The 25547-nt window shown below is 39.2% G+C and overlaps 1 long non-coding RNA gene across 1 annotated transcript in view; it reads left to right on the forward strand.

The window, feature by feature from the left end:
- LOC142603561 (uncharacterized) overlaps positions 1 to 25547 on the forward strand; it is a 138304-nt gene that overhangs the window by 71550 nt on the left and 41207 nt on the right. Inside the window, exon 2 of the long non-coding RNA XR_012837501.1 lies at positions 19862 to 19945. This is a non-coding gene — a long non-coding RNA (uncharacterized LOC142603561). The remainder of the gene's footprint in view (positions 1 to 19861; positions 19946 to 25547) is intronic.

Below are 25547 nucleotides of genomic sequence, written 5' to 3' on the forward strand. Positions count from 1 at the left end.
AGGGAAAAATAGTCTTTTAAAACAGATAAGTAGTTTTTAGAAAAGCATGAGAGAAAAATGCATACATGTTACCACTGACCACCATAAAAATGTTAGCATGGGAAGTCTGGAAGCAAATTGATGTTTTGTTACAGGGTGGGGGGTGTTCCTCCGTTGTTCAGACATCTGTTGAAATCAGAGCTGGATAAATACTTTCAATTAAAGTTATACAGTCTAAGCATTTTGTCACATCTTTATGAATTTTTGAGGAACAATAATTCCAAACAGTACCCAGTTTTCTCTTAAACTATGCATATCCACATGTATATGATTAGAAGCCACCTAATTTCTTTGACTATATATGAAACCAGGTCACTGATGATGTCTCTAAACCTTACTTTGAGCAGAATTGTAGAAATCAGTAAACACACAAGTATGTATCAGGTTATCAATCAATAATCTGCTAGAAGCTCTTTAGGGAAATTTCTTACAACTGAAGCCACAACCCTTTAGTGAAGACAAAGCTGCACTTCTTCTCTGACATGATGGACTTATCTCAGAGTGGCCAACAGGTCCTAAGAAAAAAATTCTTTTTATTAGGAATACAATTCAGCTTTAGCTTTTTAATAAAAACAAGAAAAATAACACCTGTAAATAACCCAGAGAAAATGCAGCATGAAATTTAACGCAGGAGATTTTTGGCATGAAAAGCTGAGCTACATATTCAGGATGGGTGGCCCGAATACAGATGCACATAGAAGTATTTGTCTTTGACATGCCTGATGGAACACCAGGAATGAATGATTTCCCAGTACCTGAGGAAAAAAAAAAAAAAAAAAAAAAGAAAAGAAAAAAAATATGCAAACTGCCTGGTTTTAAGGGAGCAGCTACAGATTAATAAAGATAAGTGTGTCATTGTGGTAGAAACGTTAAGTACCAAAACCCTATCCTCTAAAAAGTGTTTAATCTAAAACATGGAACAGCTCAGTTTGTCTCTTCCTTCCCCCAACATGGAAAATAAAAATAGTATTTCATAGGGGACAAAAGGGTCATAGCCATTTTTTTAGTAGTTCTGTTCAAACTTTGCAAATAACTTTAGGAAATATTTTTTACTTTGATTTTCAAAGACAACCTTCCAATATGTTATTTGGAAACTCTGTATCATCCAGAAATATATCTAAAACTCCTTCAGGATGATAACCATATAAATCAGAAAACATTGCAAATATATAAAATTAGTCTTGTACAGGGCAGGTTTGCATCCTTTCACCATAAAAAATGTAATTTGGCACAAACTCCCAAATTATCTATTAAAGTCAATCAGTGAACAGGAAAAAAAAAATATAATAGTTTTATTAAACAGAGTAAGAATAAATGAAATGGGAAAAATGTACAACCCAAGGTATCTCGGAAGGGATGGGTTGGTCACTACTGAGGGAAGCCACAAAGTACAAAGATCACGGATATAAGAGGAGCAAGCAGCGCACAGTCGATGAGAACAGAGCTGGGAGGAAGGTCTGTGGGACAAGAGTGGAGGAGATGGAGCATGATTTCCTAGAGGGAATATGGAAAAAGCACAACAGAACTTCTTTGTTTCGATTTGATTTTAAAACCACCATCGTGTCTGGGTCACAAGTTAGCACACCCTTACAACTCAAACTGGCTCTACAAGTTTTTCACTCCTTTAGACTGTGTTACTGTGTTGTACTTTAAAACCAGTTTTTCCTGTGGTCAACAAAAAGTCAATGAAAAAGAACAATACAGCTCCAATTGCATTTTTGGTCTGCAGTTGATAACATTGCTTTGAATACATTTGCACAAAATTATTTCTGGTATACTTCTCTGTTCATACATGCATTCAAGTTAATGATAAAAAACTGCATCATTAATGGACCTACTAGCAATAGTCCAGTTCTATTATTATTATTATTATTATTATTATTATTATTCATTCCTAATTTAAATTTAGAATTAATTTGGGGTTTTTTAGAAATCAAGTCAGGGAAATTTCAAGTATGTCCAAAACCTGGATTAACTGGAGATACCTGCCTGAAGTCACATACACAAGAGGATTGCTAAAAGGAGATTTTTTGCAGAGCAATTCAAGTCAGAGATTCATAATGCTGAATTCATTTTCATGATGTTGATTGTACTTGTAGTTAACTAGTTTCTTAAGAAGTCCAATAAGTCTTCTTGCTCCCTTCCATCCTGCAAGTTGACCCAGGTGAACCAACTTGAGGAGTTTGCACAGACTGTTTGCAGAGTTGTTTGTTTAAAAGACTGATTAATATAGACAGGAACTTTCCAGAGCCCACAAAAACACATAAGTCTATAGTAAGTTCCATTAAAACTTAGGAAACTTTTCTTCTCCCCTTATATTGGTTATCCCTCTGTGTTCATCATTCATTTCTTTCTTGCCCAGCACCAGGAATGCCTTCCACTCCCTCTCTCACTCCGCACTTCATGACTATATGCCAAAGTTACAAGGCTTCATACAACACTTCTATTTTTAGCACTTAGCTATCAGTTCTCATTGCATTTTCTGACCAAGATAACATCTTTTTCTGGAGTTTTGATATGGGTTTGTTATTATTTCCAAACTGATGGACGTGGCTAAGATTGGTGGAATCATCTGCAAATAACATGGACTGTAATTTTTGGCATTCGCTGTAACTGAGCAGTTATTTACAGATATTTTTTCCATTATGAGCTAGCTGTGAGTACACCTGCAACATTAGCAGATATATGGTTTACTTGCTGTGCCAGTTACAGGAGGTAGCAGTTAAACAGTAAAACACAGTGGTTTTAGCTTATTTGCACTTAATTCCCAACTTATTTCCCACCAGTCCCAACTGGTTTAGTAGCCCTCTCACATTTAATATTCTTACAATTCATTCCATTCCAATCAAGTGATCCTTACAAAGCCACTGCCAAGGAACATTATCCCAGTTCTCCATATTTATATACGGATGGAGAACCAAATAGAAAGCTTAGGGGTTTTGCCTGAAATCCCAGCACAATTTAAGGCCCATTTGAACTATGAGGCTGGCAGTGCCAGACTGTATCCTGACCCTTAAGGGGTTAGGGGCACGAGGAGCCCTCTGAGGGTCCCACCAGGGCAGGGTGCCTCCAGCATCAGCAGGTCCTGCACCTTGGTGGTGGGAGCAGAGATGTAGGGCTGTTCACAGTCAGCCCAATGTGAAGATACAACATTGTCTGATGCAGGAACCCACTCCTCTTCCCTAAGTTAGGATCAGGACACAGAGCCCTGTAGGATCCTTCCGTTTAAGAAAATTGTTTTGCTCAATAATATTTGGATTTCCCCCTTCCCCACCCCAAAGTCTGAAAAGTCCTATTAGCCACTCTGACAGCTATTCCTCCTTTCTACACATCAAAGCCCAGGAACGCCCTCTCCTCCCTGCCCTCTCAGCTGCCACTGTCCGAAACAATCTCCTGCAGGATAAATTCTTCAAGAATAATAGACTTTAAAAAGGCCGTGAAGATAAAACTTTGTAAAGAAGGAAGGAAAACCAACAATGGGAAACTGCCCTATCTAGGTTAAATACATATTTTGGTATACATACTATTTACGCACTAGAGCCTAATGGCTTCTTCAAAAGCCATTAAGGTGTATTAAGTAAATACATAATTTGGTACGTGAGCTAATTTTGAAAGCACATTATTCTGTTTACAATACATTCTTTCAGGTCTGAAATCTACTCTTCTGAAGTGCCTGAAGAGTGACTCACAAATGGATCCTTAATCCACAGCAAGGAAATCACCTCCTAAAACCAGACCGGCTGTCTTAAAGTTTACATAGATGGTTGGAAAGAAAAGAGAAAAGAATCCCAATGAAATATTAACCAGCTGAGTGCTCTCCAGTGTACAGAGTCTGTGGGATAAAACACACCACCAGTGATACTCTATCCACCTAATACGGAACATGCCATCTGAAATACCACTGCATGTGAGATCCACATGTGAGGGCATGCACTCAGATACTGCAGGAGAAGGGCTAGAGGAATACTGCCTTTCACTGTGAAGTAAAATAAATTAAATGAAAAGTGATGTTTCAGGAAAGATCGATTTTGTATTGCATAGTATGTGAATTGATGTAATAAATGACAACACTAATTCCTTTTTAGAGATTCATCCAAGCTAAGGCTGCAGATCCAAATACTCAGACTTTCAAAAAGTTTGGATCTAGGTCCAAATTTTTCTGTTTAGGTCATCTGTAGTAACAGTAAACATGCTACTTGTCTTTTACATAGAGGATTGTGTACTGATGCTGAGATTTTCACGGTATGCGTTTTGCAGAAGGAATTCTCATTTCATGATGAGTGTGCACATCATTACGAACGTACAGCTTGGCCCAATCCCCAGCTGTGCCCAATGATTTAAATGTCAAACAAAAATAAGGGTAATCCACATGCATTTCTGGGGAAGGTTATGGACTTCCTTCTACTGATGGCAGCACACATGGCAGTAGATTGTAGACTGAAGAATGAGTAACTAATCAATCTCTATTTTATGACAGAGGGGAGCAATATTTGTTTTTGAAAGTCATGATGCCGACTAAGAGATAAAATTTTAATCTCCTGATCTGTCTGAGCACAGGTTTGGGAGCCAGGAAGTTCTGTGCTCCAAATCCAATTATCCAGAAATATTGACCTGTCCTCTTATACAGATGACTCTAGCTATCTATCCTAAAACTTATCACGGTAATGTCTGATATACAGAAAAACTATTTTTTCCATTCTACAGATGGGGAACTGAAATAGAAAGAGATTAAATAACTTGCATCAGGTCACATAGGAAGTTGTTAGAGAATCTGGGGACCAGATTACTTCAATTTTGCCTCCATACCTTGATCACAGGGCATTCCTCAGAAAAGCCATGCTGGTAACAAAACAGCACATTAAACCATATGTGATTAAACTCTATATAAATGATACATACTAATAAAACAGATTTCTTTGTCTGAAAAACAGGAGAAATTTAAGACAAGGAATGGGGTGGGAGGCCTAGATTGAAGGAATAATATTCAATGTTAAGAAAATGAAGTCGTAAAATCTTTGTCAAGCATTGCTCAACTCTTCAAACCATATGGAGCATGACTGCTGGGCTTCATATAATGCCCCAAATGTTTTTCATTTTCTATTCCACCGTTCACAGCAAAGGCACAGTGCTGTAATCCCGTCCTTCCGTTAACTACCAATTGTTTCTTTTGCCAACCTTTTTGCTTTAAAATATCATTTTTTATGAAGGATAATGTTATATAGTGGAAAACTGTAAAAATTTTATGGATAGCCTTGGTGCTGAGAAAATGCATTCTTTCAACAGTTTTATTATATATATATTTTTTTGTCCATTACACATTTACAGGGTTTTCTCCATTGTATATATGTGTGTTTTATAGTTCATTCTAGACAAAAGGCATTATGTTAACAGTCCTATCATTTAGAACTTTAATTCACTATTATGTTTTTACCTTTTTGTGGAAAGAATGATATTATTTTTTTTTTCCTTCTTGGTAGTGCTTGCTGTTGTTAATAAGAATAATGGGGAATCCTAAAAAGGGTTAGGTGTGAATAACCACTCAGTGGTTCAAACGTGTCTCTGAGCCACAAGAACAAGTGTGGAGATCCAGCTCCCAACACATCAGATGGGATGATTTAACTCCAATAGAAGGCAGACTTACAAGTTATGTGCCCTCAGTCAAATGTTAACTGGTCTCCCAGTCTCTGTGTATCCCCCATGCCATTTCAAGCATCTGTTAACCAACTCTAGCTCTTGCGGCGTTCATTCACAGGTAAATCAAGAAGAAACGTGCTCGTATCAAAGGAATGAAATGCATTTACTTCAACTTTAAGAGATGCCTATGAACTCTCTTTTGACATTCCTTCCTACTAAGCAGCCTGGTCCACTCTTTTAAACATTGACATTTCTTTGCTCTACATCAGGCCTCAAGCCTTTAAATGTCAGCTGGGACTCCAAAGGTCTACTTACAATCTCTGCTAGGTTCACAACCACCCCACTCCAACCCCTGCCTTTCTTTGAAGCTGAACTCTAAGGCACAGCTGAATCGCTGGTACCGCTTCTCTTTCCTGCATGCTCTGTTGAACAGTCCAGTCCAATGCAACGTGAGCCCACGGAGGATTTCACACTGCTAGCAGAGCAACCTAGCCCAGAGGCAGCTAGGTTACTACAGCTAGAGTGAACCCAGAAGATGGGAAACTGAGACAACAAAGGGTCAAGAATGCCAATCAGAGAGCATGACCTCCTGAAAGCCTCCTGTTATCCGAGTTCTTCAACCAAATGGTTTTGAAACTTTTACAGTGATTAATGGCGTCCAATTTGAGAAGAAAATTAAGAGCAAGTTTCTTTTTATGGTATGGGATTTTGATATGATATGGTCCTTAAGTTTTCAAGTAGCTAATCACATTCACAAGTAATTAAATACTGCAACTTGTCTCCTTTCTTTTCACCACAAATTGATATTTGCAGCAACATGGAACAACTGCTATACTTATATGGTTGTGATATTTTTAGCTCCATTGTTCACTGTCTTTCATACATGCTAGTTAATGGGCAGTCCCTGAGCACCTTCTTTCTCCCTCTAGCAGCAAGGGAGTCCATGCAAAATAGTCATAGCAGATAAATCCTTTTTTTCCTTTTTTTTTTTTTTTTTTATGAAGGCCTAAGGGAAGCAAAGGACATTCTGATCATAAAAAGCATGAAACCTTAGAATCAAAATATGATGGAAGCCAAACAGTGCACTAATAAACATAGGAAGCATACATTCATCACAACTTTGATATACTTTCTTTGAGACTAGTTAGCTTGAATTATTTACACAATGATATGAAGAAAAAAAATCTTCATCGGCCCAGAGTACGAATTCATACACATAACCTTAAAAATCACTCACAGAAATCTGTGAAAACAATTTTCGCTGTCTTACAGCTCAAAGCATTGAGTTCACCACCAGCAACTCTTTTGCCACCAAACATTGAAGCAGAGAAAAGCGGCTTGTCCAGACTCATGGACAGTCTTAGTGACCAGTTGCTACATTTTCCCTACTAGCCAGAATTACCTTTAACCACTTAAGTTATCTTGTTATCTATGTCCTCCAGTAGTTATGCCCGCTAGCTGCATCTGCAGCTCTGCTTTTATATGTTGAGTCACTCCAGCTTTCTGGAATGTTTCTGTTATTTCAGAAAGGATGAAGGATGTCCTGAATCCAGACAGAGTCTTTATCACAAGGATATTCTCTTCTATCTTCCTCTTTCGCCTTAGTGCTGAAGGCTTTATTAGGATGAGTGCCTCAATAGTGACACATGGGGCTCATCACAAGAAGACATATGTCTTATCTTCTCCACCTTTGCAACTTAGCAGTTTGGAACAGAAGGATGCAAAAATATTATGAAATGGATGCAAACCAAACTCAGCATGTTCCACTTCAACCCTCTGGTTCTTCAAGAGAAATCAACAGACTATTTCTGCAGTTATGGACTGATGATCACAGGAGGGATCACTCCTCACAGGAGGGAATCAGGCCCCTGTTTACATGAGCACACAATAATCCAATGTCAGACTCCATCAGAGTGAGCACTGGGCCTGGAGAAGGCTAATGCAGCAACTTAGAAGATTGTGTTAAATTCCCCTCTCATTTAAATATGCCCACTGTTACAATTGTTCTACTTGGTTTGTGCAAGCAGAACCTACACTTTATGATGATACATGGGGACCGTACCATCTGACAACCAGTTTCAGAAAGCTTCAACCTCTCCTAGAATAAGTTGACCATACAAGACTCAAACACAAAAACAGGAGAAATCAGTCACATTTGCTACCTAGAGGTGGCTAGATCATCAAGAAAAAATTCACATAATAATTAAAGTAAACGTAGCAGGATATTTGCAAAGGGAAAACCCTAAATTTCCATTTGAACAAGAAAAGACTTGCACTACTCAGGTCAGACTCTAGTTATGTGTTCACATCATTGAGGTAACAGGAGTTATAAATTGTGAATACTCATAGCAAACTGTTCTCAAATAACCTACATGCCAGATCAGAAATTATTTAACTAATAATTTGAAATGACAACAGAACAAAACACAACACAAAAAAAACCAAACCCCACACCCAGCAGAGTATTTGCAGACCATTCATAAACAGGAGAAAGAGATTAAATGTCAGATAAATGATTCATTATGGATTATTCATTCAGCCTATGTGTGAACATGTGACCGGAGAAAAACAGTTATATCCATTCCCTACTTTTTTGCTTTAAATGAACATGTTCAGTATAGGCTATTGTTTAGTTGGGTTATAGAAGCATTTCATAATAAGGGCTTCCCCATTTATCACTCAAAACCAAAAATTAGAACTGAAAAAAAAAAGTGAGGATGAGGACAACGACCCTTCTGGAGTCTGAGTGCATATGTTCAAAGTAACTCTGCTGTATAAGCCAACAGAAAATTGGCCCCCAAAATGACTTATAAAGGGATTTTGTAAGACATGAACAGAACAGCATGGGCTCTGGCTAGGCAAAGAATTCAGAGTTGTAATAGAAAACATTTATTTGGCTACAGCTAAACATCCCAACACATGTTAGCATTTGCTGCCAATATGCTTCCTAATTAAGAACAACATAAAATCATAGGAAATCCTGTATCCCTGTCTTCATGCACTTTCCTTGTATCTTCAGTGTCCTGGCTCTGTTTCTCAAGTATAGCCTGCACAAGAGAAAGGTTAATTCAAAAGTAATGTTTTGCCAGTCATTAACTGTGTTGTCATTAATAAGATTAATGTACATTCCACTATGCATCACCAAGTGCATTCCCCCTCCCGCCCCCACCCACCCTTTAAACAACTGCTCCTATTAAAACCTAATGAGCACAGCACAATTTAAAGAATAGCACCATTTCTGCTGGGCAAAGTGTCGTCTGTAAACCATATAAAGCTGCAGGATTATCATGGATCTAATTGAAGGGCAGCTGAAAAAAAAAAATCTGTTCTCTCTTGGACTATGAAGTCTTGGCCATGTTTATATATTTTATCACAATGAACAGATTTCAAGACGAAGGACAGACTAGTATCTGTTTTTCTTCCTAGACCCCTCTTCCTTCAATCTCTACTCTTCCCTCATCTGAAACCATTCAGAGACTCCCGCTATGCACAGTCCCACACCCAGGTTACCTCCAACTCATCATCCAGTGATTACTGCAGAGATAAACAGTTGACTGGATCCTTCTAAACAATCATGAGATACATTTTTTTATAAGCTGCTCTTAGAGGACCCTAATTCATCAGCATGGATGGAGCCTGGACTCTCTTGCCCAGCCAAAATCACTCTGTTTTTTCCAGCGGAAGCAGCAAACAAATTGCTGGGCAATTATACAAAGTGCTCCTCCTTCGTTTTCATACTGAAGTGGCCACCAGTTTGGAGACTGAGAGATCAGCCATGAGATGCTTCCAGTTTTTCATCAAGTTCTTGAGAAATTTCAGAATTATTTATTTTATTTCCAGAAAATCCATACTGTCTGCCCAGCTCTTTTCCTGCTTGGTCGCTTTACATTTCTGTTCCCCCCCCTAACTTTTTTTTTAAAAATCTATTTATTGCCTGTTTTTCTTGGCTCATTCTCACTTACCATTTTTCATTATTAGTTCTTTATGATCTTCTGTTTCCTTTTTTTTTTTTTTTTTTCTCTGTCATGGCTGCTCTCCCAGTTGTTCTCCTCTGGGGCCCTGAGTTTCCCTGAGCTAATGAAACAAGAGCTGCCTACCTCCCTTGCTTTTGCAATCCAGCTGTTTCCTTTTTAAAATATAAACTCATCTTTATTCAGTGAAGTTCCTGTGCAGCGTCTGATCCTTTAAGAGGAGAGTGCATTTTGTGACAGCGAGAGGGAGGGAAAAAAATAAACTTTGCTGGAGGAAAAGCCCTTTGGGTAGAAACCCAACCAGGTTGCTCCTGAAAGGCAGAACCTTCTCCAGCAAAACTGGGTCATTATTTTACTTAGCACCTCTTGGCACCTTGACATTGCAAAAGTCTCCTTGACAGTCTCCCCTCCCTTTTCCTCCTTTAGCTCCTAAAACCTCCCACCTTGAAAGCTTAACGTTTCCTGGCCTCTGTGAAAGTGTAGCCTAACTAACACCACAAACCTGGATTTTATATGATTAGTTAGTGAAAACTTGCCAACTTTAGGTGCAGCCTGCCAAGTCAAGTCAATTTACTGTGATGCTTTGACTGTGCAAGTAGGCCTTAATCCCCCTTTAATCTCCAGTGTACCCTTGACATCATGGAAATTACTTACAAAGCTAATGTCATCAGATGATCCATGTTAGCTATTTCAGTGAATGTTCTTCTGCACAATAGAGCAAGTTTACCTTGTAAGACACAGGCCCCAAAATATTTTCGCTTAATGAGCCCAGCAGATATCATCTTACAAATGGGGAATGAAAACTCCTTCTTCTGCACTATAACTCCCCAGGCCTCATGTGACTTGGAATTTACATGCTAGCCAAGCATCAGGTCAGTGTATTTTATTTCATGTCTGATTGATTGGATAAAGAGATTTACATAGTAGCCACAACAGCTATGAGTTATTAGGAAGGCAAGTTTCCCTTTTCAACTCTGCAAGGCCCCTCCTGTGCCGAAAATGTTTGGCCAACATAAAAATTTCTACAAGAATCGTTTTTGATAGCGTGTTCACCCATGAAGAGCATAAAGGAAACAGAAAAATAATGCCATGTTGTGCATGTGGCAAGCAACGTGAAAATTAGCCTAACAGCAAGGAGCTAAGTCTGTTATTATTTATTGATTTAATAATAAGGACTTCCATTTATATAGTACCCTTTATCTCAAAATGATCCAAAGTCCTTCGTACACCCAAAAAAAAATGATGTGCAACCTATGGAAAGGGATTGTTTTGCCCATTATAGGAATGTTGCCAGTGCTGGAAGAGGGACAGGACACACAGCAATCTCCTGGGCAGCCTGCACTAAGGCTAAGACCAGGGTTTAAGACAGGAAGTGAAAGGAATACTATATCCACTCACATCTATAGGATGAACTCATGGTGCAATGACCCAATTTGGACAGGAGCAAGGTCACTGTGGTCAGCTATCTCCTGTAAAAGAAAGAAAACCTAGAGGATTTATTTTGAAGGTCTGCAGAGGTGAAGTTTGCTCTTGTGTCAGGAAGGTAGTGCTCTGCATAGACAGCTTGTGATTAAGGAGTGACTCATTAGCATCTTAGAACAGCACTTATGAATGCTCCTTTCTGGATCACCTAAGAGGGTTTTAGGAGTGTCTCATCCCAGCACCGTTCTACCTCTTCCTCATTTAGGTTTGACATCGCCCCTTGGAAGCCAAGGAGATGTCTGACATTCATTTGCAGAGGAACAAGACCAGATACTTCACTTGTGATACAAGATGAGAAAACAACACACAGGAGAACATCTATGACCAGCCAGATCCGGGAAAAAAACATGCACATACTATCAAAATGAAGATGTAAAAGATTGTGCGTGCTCTGTATCTGTCTACAAAGCTGTTTCTCACTTGCAAAGTGCAAGATCAGATGTGTGGTACCAGTGTTTGCATATGTTCTTGGCCCATTTGAGAAAAAAATGACAAAAATTACAACCTTGTCTCCAGTCAACTAAAATTTTTCCCGCTGTGAGAGGAGATCTCTTTTCTTCCCCAGACATGTGGCCCCTGGGACAGAAAGTGGCGGCTCCATGCCAAAGGACGTTACAACATTTGAGGAAGAAAGCAAGATACAAATCCAGATCCAAAGTGTACATGGTGAATAGGTCTCTCCATCGATAGTTCTAATCCATGTCAGTTTGTAAGAGAAAGGAGAAGTAAAAATTAACTTGTGCAACAAAAACAAAGAGGCAGTTTAATTAGGAAGGTAAAGTGCAACCACCCTATTTGAGATTTAGCTAAACCACGGCACTAGCAGCCTCCCAGACTCTCACAGCAATTTTGAACTAACAGATGCAGTCAGGCTTTCAGTTTTATATCACCGTCATAACTCATGATACACAATCTTGGGCTGTTTTCAGAAGGTCTGTAGAACGAGGCCAGCTTGTGATTTCATACCGGGGGGCTGCAGCGCTGCTCTGCTGCCAGCACCTGTGCCCGACATCTGATCTTAGGGCTGGAGCACATCCTCTCCCCCCTCTTCCCTCTGCGGGACTGGCTATGTCAAGCCAGCAAAGAAGCATTCCAGCAGATTATGAAGTACAACTATCTTGGCCCTCACAGCTCAGAAGAAACTGGACCTAATAGGAATTTCACACGCTGTTCTCATGGATCTAAAGCGAGCTATATGGGTAGGTCTGTAAGGCAGTTTCTGTCCATGTGCTCATCTGTGACCATGAGACGCTCGGATCCCTAAATGCTATGATTAGGTCAAGGATAATGGCAGGGACAACTGCTGCGTTGAAACATGGCATCAATGAAATGAACACATTCTTAGGAAAGGTGGCAAAGACGTAAATGGGAGTCACTGATGTTTCCAGGCAATGGCTTGGATTACTGAATTCATATGAGGAAAAGTCTATCAAATATGACGGAGACCAGCAATGTGAAAACACATCATCCCAAGTACTGCCTTAAGAATATTAAAGCCTCCTAAACAAAGACCGTTATCTCTGAGCCAGGCATTTGGACAGAGGGAAGTATGAGCCTAACTCTAAGCTTCCACAAGTCTAATCCTCCCGGGACAGTGACAGGAATGAAACAGTCTGTTCAGAAATCCCTCAACACTGTCACTCTTTTTATAGATCCCAAAGCAATGGAATGAAGAATGGAAAAGCACTTTGGTGTCACGAAGTGCACAGGAGGGATCACAACAGATCAGACAATTCAAAAGAAAAATATGAAATTCATTTTCTCCTGAACTGTAAAAAGGAAAAAAAAAAAAAAAAAGAAAAAGTTACTTTCACCACCCTCTCCCAGCTAAAGGATCCAAAAAACAGGTTCCCTTTAGTCAGGGCTTCTTCCCAGAAAAACTTTTTTACAGAGTCCCCACAAAAACTCAGGAACTATTTTAAAGGGAATCAGTGGGCATTTCCCATCAGTTTTGGTGCTCTGACTCCTGGCCATCAGGCAGGTGTGCTAAATGCAGTTAGGGCCAGTCCCACGACAGGTATTCAGGCACCTCACTCCTATTGAAGTGCCTAAATATCTTTGTGGATATGGCCTTTAATCTTTGCATGAGCTGTGGTCCCAGCAGAGAAATCTGAGTCCTCTAGACAAGATCTTCACGTCTGCCTGATCCAGGGTAATTCCAAGGATTACTACTCAGAATATTGGGAGGATGGGCTGTCATGCTGTTTCCAGGCAGACAGCACTTTAAAATACACAGCTAACACTAAATGCACACCGGGCTCCAATGCCAAGCTAAAGGATAGGAGTTGCAGTGAAATCCTATTAACCGAGGGCATTACAGTCATTAAGTGAACCACTGACGGCATTTATGTGTCAAGGAACAAGGGGAAGGAGATAAAAAAGGAAACTACATCTCATGAGGGAAGGGAATTCCCTGTCCTCTCAGAGGTAAACTTCAGGCTTCGGTGACATCTAGCAGAAGTTTCAGAAGCTAGACATACAAGAAATGACATGTGGTATTTTTTTAATCTCTTTTTTTTTTAGTTAAGGCTTCATGCTTGGTCTTGTTTGCAACCCTGATACTTTAGGTTCCCTTTGCCCTTTAATGCTAAGGGTACTGGTAGGCTTTATAGTAATGCAAACAGAGAGCATTCCACCTGCACCGTCAAAGCATTTACAGATTCTATTAATCTGATGTCTTAATTGTTATTGAGATTAGGAAACAGCAGAGCCTTTGTTCCCACAGCCTGGGTGCTCTCCTAGAGAAGTGGCACAGGTTGTTTGGTCTTTGTATATTGAAGTTGTGGATGTGACAGGGAAAGGAGCGTGACTCAGTGCAGGTGCTTCATAAGGGACACCGACAAAAAGAAGCAGCCAATTTCTTTGAAAGCTCATGACGTTTTACAGATCAGGAATAAAAATGCTCTACTGGGCTGTCCCTGCACAGTAGCTTTTGGCCACAGTGCTCCTGTTCCACCTGTCTATCTGCTGTTGTCAGCCAAAAGTAGATATTATGTTTGCTCACAGATCAGGGCTGTTAACTTAGGAGCAAAGGACTTTCCCTCCTGGATCTTATACCAAGTGAAGTAGAACATTCAGACTGATTATGGCTCTTCTCTGATGTCAAGACAGGGTCAGAGGGGGATGAGAATGAGATTACCAGAGGGAACAAGAACAGAGAGGAGTCAAAAAGAGAGAAAGAAATAGCGTTGGGAGGAAAATGGAAACCAAAGCAGGAAAAAGTAGGCTACCAAATTGTCTCCACTGGGCTGTTGAGGCAAGAGGGCTAGAAATTAGTGAATAAGATAGTCCATAGCCATTGGATAAGCAGTGTGCCTGCTATTCACCATAAATATACTGAAGCAACTAATAAAAAGAAAAGGACATGGTAAAAGTGTTACCCAACTTGGGCAATGCCCTGCTCAAACCAGAAGAGAACATGGTGAAGATAAGGAACTCCAAAGGGAAGTGATAATAAGATCTAAGCAACTGTAAACATTTCATGGGGAGGTATCTAGCAGCATAGCTTGGATGAACCAGCAATGATTTGGCCTTAGGTCTGAAGTGACAGAGGTGGGTCCTGGGCCAGAGTGAAGTAGACTTTCCAGCTATCACCTGGAAAAATCAAATAGTACAAGTAAGATCAGATTTGGCTGCTGTATGGGCACCATTTGATTTGTAAATGTATCTGTGAGCTCCAGGACGAACCCTCCTTTTTCCATCCTTGTCTTTTTCTATAAAATCCAAGGTGAATTATTTCACATATGGGATAGCCCAAGCTATAGTCAATTTTGAGTGTCACTTACCATGTATGCATGAGCACCTGCTGGGATTTGTTGTCAGAAATGCCTCTCAGCCATTATCCAGCCACAAGGAGTTTTACAGCAGAGCAGACACTTTATGGAGTGGTGTAGCTACCTCACCCTGTAGACTTTCTAGTAGCAATAGATTTTTTTTCTTTGCTTGAGACGCCTATGAGCTTATTTACAGAGTCAATTAACAAAAGATAACCTCCCATTGTGCAATCATCAATAAATCAATTGTGTTAATACTATCTTGGAATGTCCTCCACTATTTACCTTAATATTGTTGACTCTCGGCACTTAAGAAAGCCAGCACCTTCAAGTTTCACTTGATTATGGGTAAATGGATTTTGTAGTAGCCATTAATAAATATAAATTGTTTTGGAAAATATTTAAGTTTGTCAAATTTAACCACTTGCTGAGCATTAAAAACTACCCCTTATTGACCATGTCTGACAATTTCTTCAAGAAAGACAGTCCCACATTGTAAAATACTACTACTGCACCTTTTTTTTTTTTTTTGCTTACTATTCTTACAGCTCCTTGCAACTGTGAAGTGGGATTATTGACATAAACATATAAGTTAAGACTTAATTAAACTATCCAGCTCAGTAAAGTGCTTTTTTTATAATTTGGCAGATTCCTATCCCTATAAATAGTTTATGTATCCATAGGTGATGCATTGCTGCATTTACTCACAGTGAGTAGCACTTTACTCCATGAGCAGTCCCACTGATTTCAGCTCTACGAGCATGTATGATGCCACATCCATTAATGTTCATCAGCACAGAAGGGTCCGTTAGTCACGCTGAATTGTGCCTGCTTCCACAGCAGAATGATTTATATCTACGGGACTGCTCAGCATGAGCAAGGACAGTGGAATGTTTCCCTAAATAGACAATATATACGCATAGGAATGGGGCAGGGTCATGTTAAGGAAATCCGATGCCCTCAGCTCATTCTGCAAGGACCCCCACTCAAAACTTCAACAAGAACATGCTGGTTTGGGGACAGAATATAATTAATGTCAAAGAGGGAGTTTAGATTTTGTTGCAGGCTGTTTGCAATCTCAGGCGGACAACACAACCTGCTTTTTGGTAGGCATGTATTATAGGTTTTTCTTTGCACCCTTGATACACTAAGATCTTTTTTCATGGTATGGCTCCAAGACAGCCTTAAGAACTTCTACTTTTTCAAAGAGTAAAATAGAATCAGGAAAGTTGTTTAAAAATAAGACAACTGAACATAGCTAGTGTAATTCTGATGCCATATTACCTTTGAGGTAAGAAATCAATTATTTCACTTATTCTCCTGTTGCTTCAGAAGTCAGTAGCCTTGGCAGTAAATTGAATATTATGCTGCTGCAGACAGCATCTTCCTTGTCAAGCATCTAGCTCCAATTCTTCTCTTGATGATGATTGGTGACTTTAAAACTCACATGACTTCTAGATAATAAATGAAAACTGTCATTGTTCTGAGGCTGCTGGGATTCATTTTTTTTCCCTTTCCTCTGCTTTGACCTCATTGTGATGTATTGTCTACTTCAGGGTGTTTGGAAAAGTAAGGGAAATACTAGGCAAGGACTTTTAAAGAAAAAACAGACCTCTAATTAGATCCCTCCAACAGACCCTGCAATGACCCTGTTTAGACAGACATTAATGGATGGGCCTAACTTTCATGACTGTAGTGCTGTTCTGGCCAAAACCAAGCCCAGACGGAGACTTTTTGCTGGTGCCCAGGCTGCTGCCAATCTTATCTTCATCTTCACCATGGGCCGCATGTCCCTGAAGTCCCCATTGTATCAGTGCTAGCAATTGTGTGAATGCACACTCAGCAGGGTCAGCTCACTGAACCATCTCAAAACCAACCTTATTGAGAAATAAAAAAGACAGTAGCTCTCAGTCAGGTTAATCTGGCCAGATAACTCGTGTGAATGCAAATCATATTGCAAGAATATGTTGCTAAGGCCAGAACTGTGTTTTACCAGCAGCCTACAGCTAGATTGACCATGCACTGACTATGTAACACTACTGTAACCCTCTGCAGTAAAATAAGACATCTCTGCACTCAAGCATTTGACATTCATCCATTCCTTTTTCAATCAGAAAAAACTTTTTCTTAAGTAGTTTTGTTCAGAGAATACCTTTGAATCAAACACCACACTAGACAGTCCCTGAACTTCAGGAAATTTCAGTTCTTGTAACTCAATATAACTTCAAAACCCAAACTGTGTTTCACTGTTCATATGATTTTGAGTTGCTCATCTGGGTTATAAATCAGAATGAGCTTTCCGGAAGAAAGAAAATATTTTGTGTTTTTGGAGGCCTGTAGTGGAGCTGGAACTGAACCAGCTGAATATGGGGAGGCATGAGCAGAGCGTGACAGAGGACCGTGATCTTGCTGACAGGGCATTTTCTTTGAAGAAAGGGGCTGTGAAAGAAAGAAGTCACAGAGCTGGCTGAAACGTACAATGTGAAAAACAAGAAATTCAACAGCTTAGCCATCCTGCAGTTCAGCCATCATCACGTGTAGGTGAAAAATGTGATCATACCATGCAACATCTTTGGTTAACCTCTTAAATGAAGGAAACCATAGACACCGAATATGGTCTTTACCTATTGAAAGCTGTGAGGATATTCTGGCTAAGGGAGACACAAAGTCTGGAAAAATAAGTTAGAGAAGAGAATAAGTTGATGGACAATATCTTTCACCACAACTTAAAATGGATTGGATATGTATTGCTCTTCGTTCCATAATGGTTACCTTTGGTTCTCTGTATTCATTTATTATAAAACAAAAATATTAAAATAAACTAAAGGAAGAATAATTTCTGTTCAAATATAAGGGAATATGATACAGATAAAATGTTTCTTTTAAATCTGGGAACAGAGATTCTGAATTAAGTGATATAAAAGATCTTGTAAAATGTATGTAAATGGCCATCGTTGAGCATCAGGGAACCCCAAGGAGATGCCCACTGATGACAATGATAGTTGCTACTTTTCCTTGGTGGGTAAATCAATCCCCAGGTTTTTGAAAGTCTAAGGTAGCATTGCTCCCACACGAGGAAACCACTGCAGTAGTAACAGCTCCATTATACCACTAGGAAGTACTTCTAGTTATATCACCAGAAGTGCTTCTGATCATGTATCTCCTCTGCTGCAGTCCATATGGTATCAAGCACTCTGTTTGCTCTCCACAAATAAATAACAAGACAGTGCATACCCCCACAATGTGGATTTATGCTCCTGCCTTCTGAGGTCATACAAAAATAAAGCAGGAAAGTAATAATCATGGAAATGATTCTTGTGCTTTTATATATATATATACACACACACACACACTTATATATGTGTATATAACAAAATCATGCCCTAACCACTCACCTTGTCAGCATATAGGCATTTAAAATATCTCCCACCTGCAATGCACAGAACACATGGCTGAATAACCCACTCTCCCACTGAACTAGATGGAGAACTGAATGATACATTATAAATAAAAATAGTCATGGAAGCTATCAGTTCTTAATCTCTTCCTATTATATCTAGATCTTTAAACAGTGTTTCAGAAGATGATGGGATCTATGAGACAACCCCTGCCCCTTCTACTCACTCATCCAAGTGATCCCCATCCACTTGGGTACCAAGTAAGTAATGCAAGCAGAATCTGTATTTAAATAATTATGGCATAATACAGAGACTAAAGGCTAAGAAGGAGCTGTTCTGGTCCATTGGGTAAATATTATGATCTTTATAGTGGAAAATAAATGCCCAGCTATCTATGAAACCAACAGAGCTGCTCCAGCCTATCGAATTATAATTTGTGTTTTTAAAAAACAATTTTAAATGGAGTTACTCTGATCTATAGAGCACATTATATAGCTTGGAAAGACTCCAAATACATATTTATCTGGAAAATTTAAACAGCTCCCTATAAATAATAAGCATCTTGAGGGGGGGAGCAAAAGCCCTGATTAAATATGTCATTGCTTTGCACATAAAAGTAGATGATCACAGAACACCGTTTCCCACAGGAATATTACATTTGAGCTTTGTCCCTTGTCTCACAAGGTAAGATGTGTCAAGCTAGGTCAGTCTTAGATAAGAGACCTCCAAGGAAGACCTAGTTATTGCAAGGAATGGTGCTGACAATTCTAGTTTATGCACTGTCCTCTGAGTCAGCACTGAATTCATTTTCTAGCCTGATGCTGAGGTGTGCTGAGTTGTTGTCTTTCAATGATATCTAAAAGAAAGCCTACCCTCTACAATTGCAGCTCATTAAAGCTTCCACGGCATGCTTTGCAAGACTGGGGTGCCAAACCAATGTTCTGAAGAAGTTCCAACAGAAATAATTAAATTCTCTCTCAGGTCTCCCTGCAGTTTCAATCGGATGTGGTATGCTGCTTCGGTTTCTACCCTGGTGTGTAGTGTCACTATACACCATTAGACAGCTGTTGTGCTTGAACCTTGGGATAGCTCCATATCAGTGGTGGGTGATGCTAATTCAGTATAACACTTATCCAACTCACAAGGCTTTTGGCGGCTTAATTAAGGTGCTGGTTGAAAGACTCTCGCAAAAGTGTAGCATTTTTTTTCCCCTTTTAATCATATATTTGCATGTTTATTAAATGAACCGTGGGATTATCTCAACAAAAAGCAGGAACACAGCATGGATTAATGGCTGCAGCAGCACTTGTCCACATCTCCAGGCTAAGATGGATTTGACCAAGTCCTGCCCCTCTGTCTTTCAAGATAATAATGCACGTTTTAAAGAGTATTTTTCTTTGTTTCCACAGTGCTGTAACTTCAGGTCAAAATGTCAGAAGAGCTTGATATTCTTGCCTTTTCTCGGGTTTTGTCATACCGTTATTTAAGCATAGGGTTTTGGATTTAATTTGACAATCTTTATGTAGTTGCTGGCATGGTAATTGAGTCTACTTGTCTTTTTCAGGACACCAGAAGATCTAAGTAAGTCAGAATGTCTCAGTTACAGTCCAGATTTCTATTTATTACCTACCTCACCGAGAAAGACAAGGTGAGTTATCATTCAGTACAGAAAACCTGAAAGGCATTTATATGCTTGAAGTACTGTATAACCATCCTGTACAGAGGCACAGTGCTTAAGTAAATGTGTTACAGCCCAGACAAATCCCTTCGAAGCAATACTATTGAGCCCAAACGGTCTATGCAACTGAGGGTAGAGATCTAGAAAGCTTACCTCCCACTCAGGACCAAAACAAACCCCTTCAGAGATTATTGATACAATGGCTTATGACAGATTGCTCCTCAGACTTACAACTTACATTCTGTATGATAAATTCAACATGAAGTGACAGTCACAGCAAGTGTTCAAGGCTGTAACTAAAAAAAAAAAAAAAAACAACTAATTTTTACTGAAGTTACAACTCCAGTGAACGAGAAAATGTGAACATATACCTACGTATATATCAAAGCTGCAATCTCTGTAAATGCCATCACCATTACTTATGGCTGGGGTGATGCTAATATTTGAAAATATTTCAATAGGAAGCCAATTTCAAACCTGCAAATTGTAATCACAAAGACAATATTTCAAGGCTCTTCTTAGGAAAGGATGTTAGTGGACCAAGGAAGAGGAAACCTGCCTATTCCACTTATCTCCATAGCAGATTGGATGAGGCCATCCTACACATCAATTTGAGTGGGAAGTGCCCTCAAATTCTTTTTCATCCTGGGCTACTGCTTGTCTTTTTAAATTAGGCACATTTAGTGAGCAAAAATATACATAGAGTTTGTAATCATGGGTAAAAATTAGTGTCACCACTTTCAGCTTTAATCCAACTGTTTCTCCAGTGTAGCCTTTAGCTATTAGTAGAATAGATGGAAGAGATATCTTATTTGTGCTCAGGCTAATACTGAAAATCTGAAGGGGAAAAAAAATGAAGATTTACCTATAGTAATTCTTTTTTAAAAGCATTTTATTATGTCTGCATGATGGACCTATATTGTTTCCTGTTATAATGTGTTTTAAAACAAAACCAGGAGCAGAGAATATCAGTGAAGATTTTTTTTTCTTTTACTTTCACTGTGCCATTTGGCTGAAATAGCCTTGCACAAATGTCTGTGAATTATAAGTGCTATTTAATTTTTGGTTTTCACATCAAAAAAATTTTAGGTAGATAATCTTAAGCTATGAAGAGTATTTTTAGGTTATTAAAAAATGTTGACATTTACTGGCCAAGAGCCTGGCATGTAGTTGCAAAGGTCATCAATGAGTAAACAGACATTAATGGTTAGCTGGATAACTGGTACATAAACAGGTCATATTAATAATTAACACAGAGGAAAACTGGCAGTTTACAGCAAGCTTAGGAAAACAGCTAATAGAAATAACTTTGGAAAGGGCAAGGAACAATATTTTAAAAGCATCTAAAAATTAAACCTAGAGGAGCCTAATTTTAAGGCATTCATTTCTCATTCTTTCTTCTCTCTCTCAACTTCTGAACAAATTGTTTTTTTAATTCATGGAGAGTAAAGTTATTTGAATCACTGAAAAAAGTATTGCACAGCTGTTCATTCTGCAATTGATTCTCAGACTGATGCTGTCTTGTTGACAACTCTTCAGAATATAAAATATTTAAAGAATTGATTTTGTCCCCAAATATATCTGGTTAAACAGAAAAAAAAAAAAAAATAGCTCCTCCCTTTGTTCATTACTGGAAAGATATTAAAATGTATAAATATTTGGATTTAACATTCCATCAACGCTCACTAGAGCTGCCTATTGATTCTAAGCAAAATATACTTTAAATTGCCAACGGTAAAAGTTTTACCACCTTTTTTTCTAAAATATAAAGTCTCAGCATTTCTTTCCCACATCCTAAAAAGTGAGATTTTTTTTTCTCAATTCCTTTTGGCTTGTCAGCTCAGCAGCAGCTTTCCTGTGCAGCGCTATCTGTTTATTCCAGACCAATACCAAAATTACCATGAAACCAGGCTTCACTCTGAGATCCACAATTAGTCCTAGTTGACTTGACTGTAAATAGGTCCCTGGTCATTCAGGGAAATAAAGGCAGCCAGATCTGAGACTAATTGCATCTCTCCTGGCATGTTTTCATAATGCAAACTTCAATGGACATGAATCAGTTGGCTTCTTACTTTTAATTATTATTTTAACTAAAAATGGTACAAAGCATATAGAAGTGCATATTAGAAGGGAGTGGAATTTCCAAATACTTCAACACTAATCATCATGGTATTCACACTACAGGAAAATGTAGAAAAATATTTCTACAGATAAATATTACACTTTTCTAGTGTTTAAAAAAATGCTACTTTTGAATATTGAGTAAAATAGTGCTATCTGAACGTTGAGTAAAATTGTAGAAACATCTAAGATCCTCTAGAAGGTACAGTCAGAGAGCAGAGCAGTAGGAGAGAGGACGTATTAGGGAAGCCAAAGAAAAGTAGATGGAGTATTTCATGGTGCAACAGAAAGGGTTTCTGATGATGGACTTGGAGAGCCAGGGGTCTTCTGTGGACCTGCAGATGTAACACAAAATTCATGCTACACTGGCAGGAGAAGAGCCTTTTCCCCTGACTTTTACCAAATGTAAATTATTAACATTTTGTTAATGATATGCAGAAGTCACCATCTCTGTGTGCCAGCATATGGATTTTACAAATGCAGAAGTATTTATGTGTGCATATAGTTTATAGGCAGTCTCAGGCTTACAGTGCAAATCAGCCTAATAACTGGAATAAAGAACTGAGAATTAACATTTCTATCATCTCATGAGCATGTGACCATTTTATTTTGTGGTTCCTGGTCCCTATTTGTCAGAGGAGACGTACCATTTTAACTTCATGATACTGAGGTCTAGTTAATGATAGTGAACTATTAATTAGTACCTGTTTTATCCATCACTGTAAAAATATTTGTTGTTACAGTAGAATAAAAGGAGATAAGCTGGAGATACATCCTTGTCCTTAACATTTTTAAGATGCAGACAACTATATGCCAAATATACCTCATCTTTTGGCATCCTGTTTGATACGACCTAAGGCTGAATCCCACCTAACTCACCTCACTCCCACCCTCCCCTCATCCCATGAACTCTAGTTCTGTCCAAAGACCAACACATGCAAAGTGGGTACTAAGGGCCTCTGTTTGATCTAGATTTTGAAAATACATATTCACACAGTAGAAACCTCTGTGAAGGATGAAGAGCCCTCCATTTGGAGTGGGTGTTTGATTTGTTAACTGCTTGTTTCTGTGGCTCAGAAGATTCACAGTCGCAAAAGGTCAATAGTTATTGGTACCCATTGCAACAAAAGTATGCTTAACATTTTTAGAAATAGACTGTCTTCTATTTGTCCAAATTCCTTATTCAATACAGCTATGGTTTTCTCAAGACATTTAATGGCTACACTTTAATATACAACCCATTCTTATTCTTGGACAGCTGTATTTCTTCACTCTCTTCTTTCTTAACATGTATCTTTTTCTCATAAATTTACCTTAAAAAAATCTATCTTTAATTAACGATGCCATTCTTTAATCATTTTAATGCCACTAAAATATATACTGAAGAACTTTACAGTCTGAGTCAAAAGGGCATTTTGCAAAAGAATATTGCGGCTGTGTTGCCTGAAACATCTTAGAAGGTACTGTCCACAGGGAGCGGGAGAGCTCGGTAAAATACTGACAGATGTAAATAACAGTGTCACATTTGGGGATGAAAACCAGTTCATGGTCGTGCTCATTAAGAGCAATTTCTGTGTCTCTGTGAGGCTCCACGGAAATGGGGAGGTCTGCACCCCAGGCAGCAGATACCGCAGCAGCAGAGAAAGGAGACTCGCTTTGCACTGCTAATCCAGTTAATCCCGGTTATTTCAGGGTTCCTTCTGCAGCAATGCAGAGAGTGATGTGGCTGGGAGGAAGGGATGAGCCTGAAAGAGATAGTGGGCAAGGGCAGAGGAAGCAGATTCCCCCCCGGTCCTCCTGTTTTTCCAGGGGAGAGCTGCTGAGCCGGGGTGACTCCAGCCATCAGGGCAGAACAGCTAACGTGAAGCGACACTTTCATCCTCTGAAAATTTTACCGCTCAGCGGAAATAACGAAGCTGTGCATGGTGGACAAGATTTCCCCCTTAGGCCCTCATTTGGCAATCCTTCCTCTGCTAAACCCACCAAGGAGATCCAAAATAGACACTTTCTGGAGGATGGGACGAAGGAGCACACGTAAGGGTTCAGCTCCGCCACCCAAGCTCCAGCCTGCTGTCCCTGTCACTGCAGCATGGACTGGGAACGTCTGGAGAAAAATGTGTTTGGGATGTCAAGGAAGAAAAAAAAATAAAAAATTTTAAAAAACCCCAAGAAAAAATGAGATATAAAAATGTGAAAGCCATTAAAAAATGCGGTTTAAACTTAAGAATAAATGCAATGGCATAGTCACATTCTTTAAAAGCTTTGCTCCACTCAGAATGCCTTTGTTGTTAGTGATTCTTAATGCATGAGATAGTGGTTTGGAATAAATCTTTAAGTAATTCAAAACAAGGACTCTTCAGTAAATAGTTGAAATTAAAGGGGGAGTTAGAGTCATCTGGTTTCCATTAGGATGATAAAATAGTTCACCTGAAACCTTTTACAAGATGCTTTGTTACTGGGAGGTGTCTGTGCATCTCACTCCATCACTAGCCATTTGACACAACATAAAAGGCTTCAAAAGCCATGCTAGGCCTCTTAATCAAAAACTAATTGTAATAGATATTGGGGAGTGTTAACACTGTGACCGCTAGGTTGTATCTTCAGTATATAAGCAGGAGTGAACATTAAACACAACCCTGAGTTGATAGGGCTTATCAGAATTTCAGAGTTAAGTGCTAAGTACTGCAGCCCCGTATCTGCGCGCTGTTGCTTTGTACCACTTTTGGAGTTAATTGCACTGTAGGACTTCATCTTCCCAACAAAATTTATAGCATCGTCAGAGAAATTGGAAGCCTGCTGAAGAAACTGCTGCAGTTTACAGGAGTTCAGTGAAACCACAGGGAAAAAAAAAAAATCGTGGCATCGAAGACATTTGCTGAGGAAGGCGGGTTGCCCCCCTCTGCTCCTCCCTCTTTTACCCCATAATAAAAATGAGCTGTTCCTCCCTTTCAAAGCTTTATTTGCAGCAAATGCAGGGCGCCCCAAAACAATGTCGCCCCTAAAATTGTCACTAAATTGGCACACACGCCTGCTTTACAGTCCCGTATGCCTTATTAGATTGACATGAATATTCACAGTGCTCATGGAAACAGCTTTATTGATTTTACTGATACAGGGTGGGATGGGAGTTACTGATTTTAACTTAATTCATGCATTTTTCCAGATAACAGATGACCTTAATATTTACACACTATTGCACCATAATAAACCCAGGCCAGATCCTCTTCTGTTACATGAGTGGTTGAAAATAGGAGTTCAGTTTTTTAAAGCAAGGAGCTCAGTCTGTCTTACAGTGAGGAAATCAGAGATATGGCAATTTACTCCAGCTGAGAATGTAGCCCACAGTGTAAAATTCCTTGTTCAGCGCAGTAAAGTGCATTAAAAAGACTGCTGCTGTTATTTCTCATGAGTTCATTATAACCTGTGTGCTACCAAAATCTCTAGACAGCTG

The sequence above is a fragment of the Balearica regulorum genome, chromosome 12, assembly GCF_011004875.1.
Source record: "Balearica regulorum gibbericeps isolate bBalReg1 chromosome 12, bBalReg1.pri, whole genome shotgun sequence".
Lineage (NCBI taxonomy): Eukaryota > Metazoa > Chordata > Aves > Gruiformes > Gruidae > Balearica > Balearica regulorum.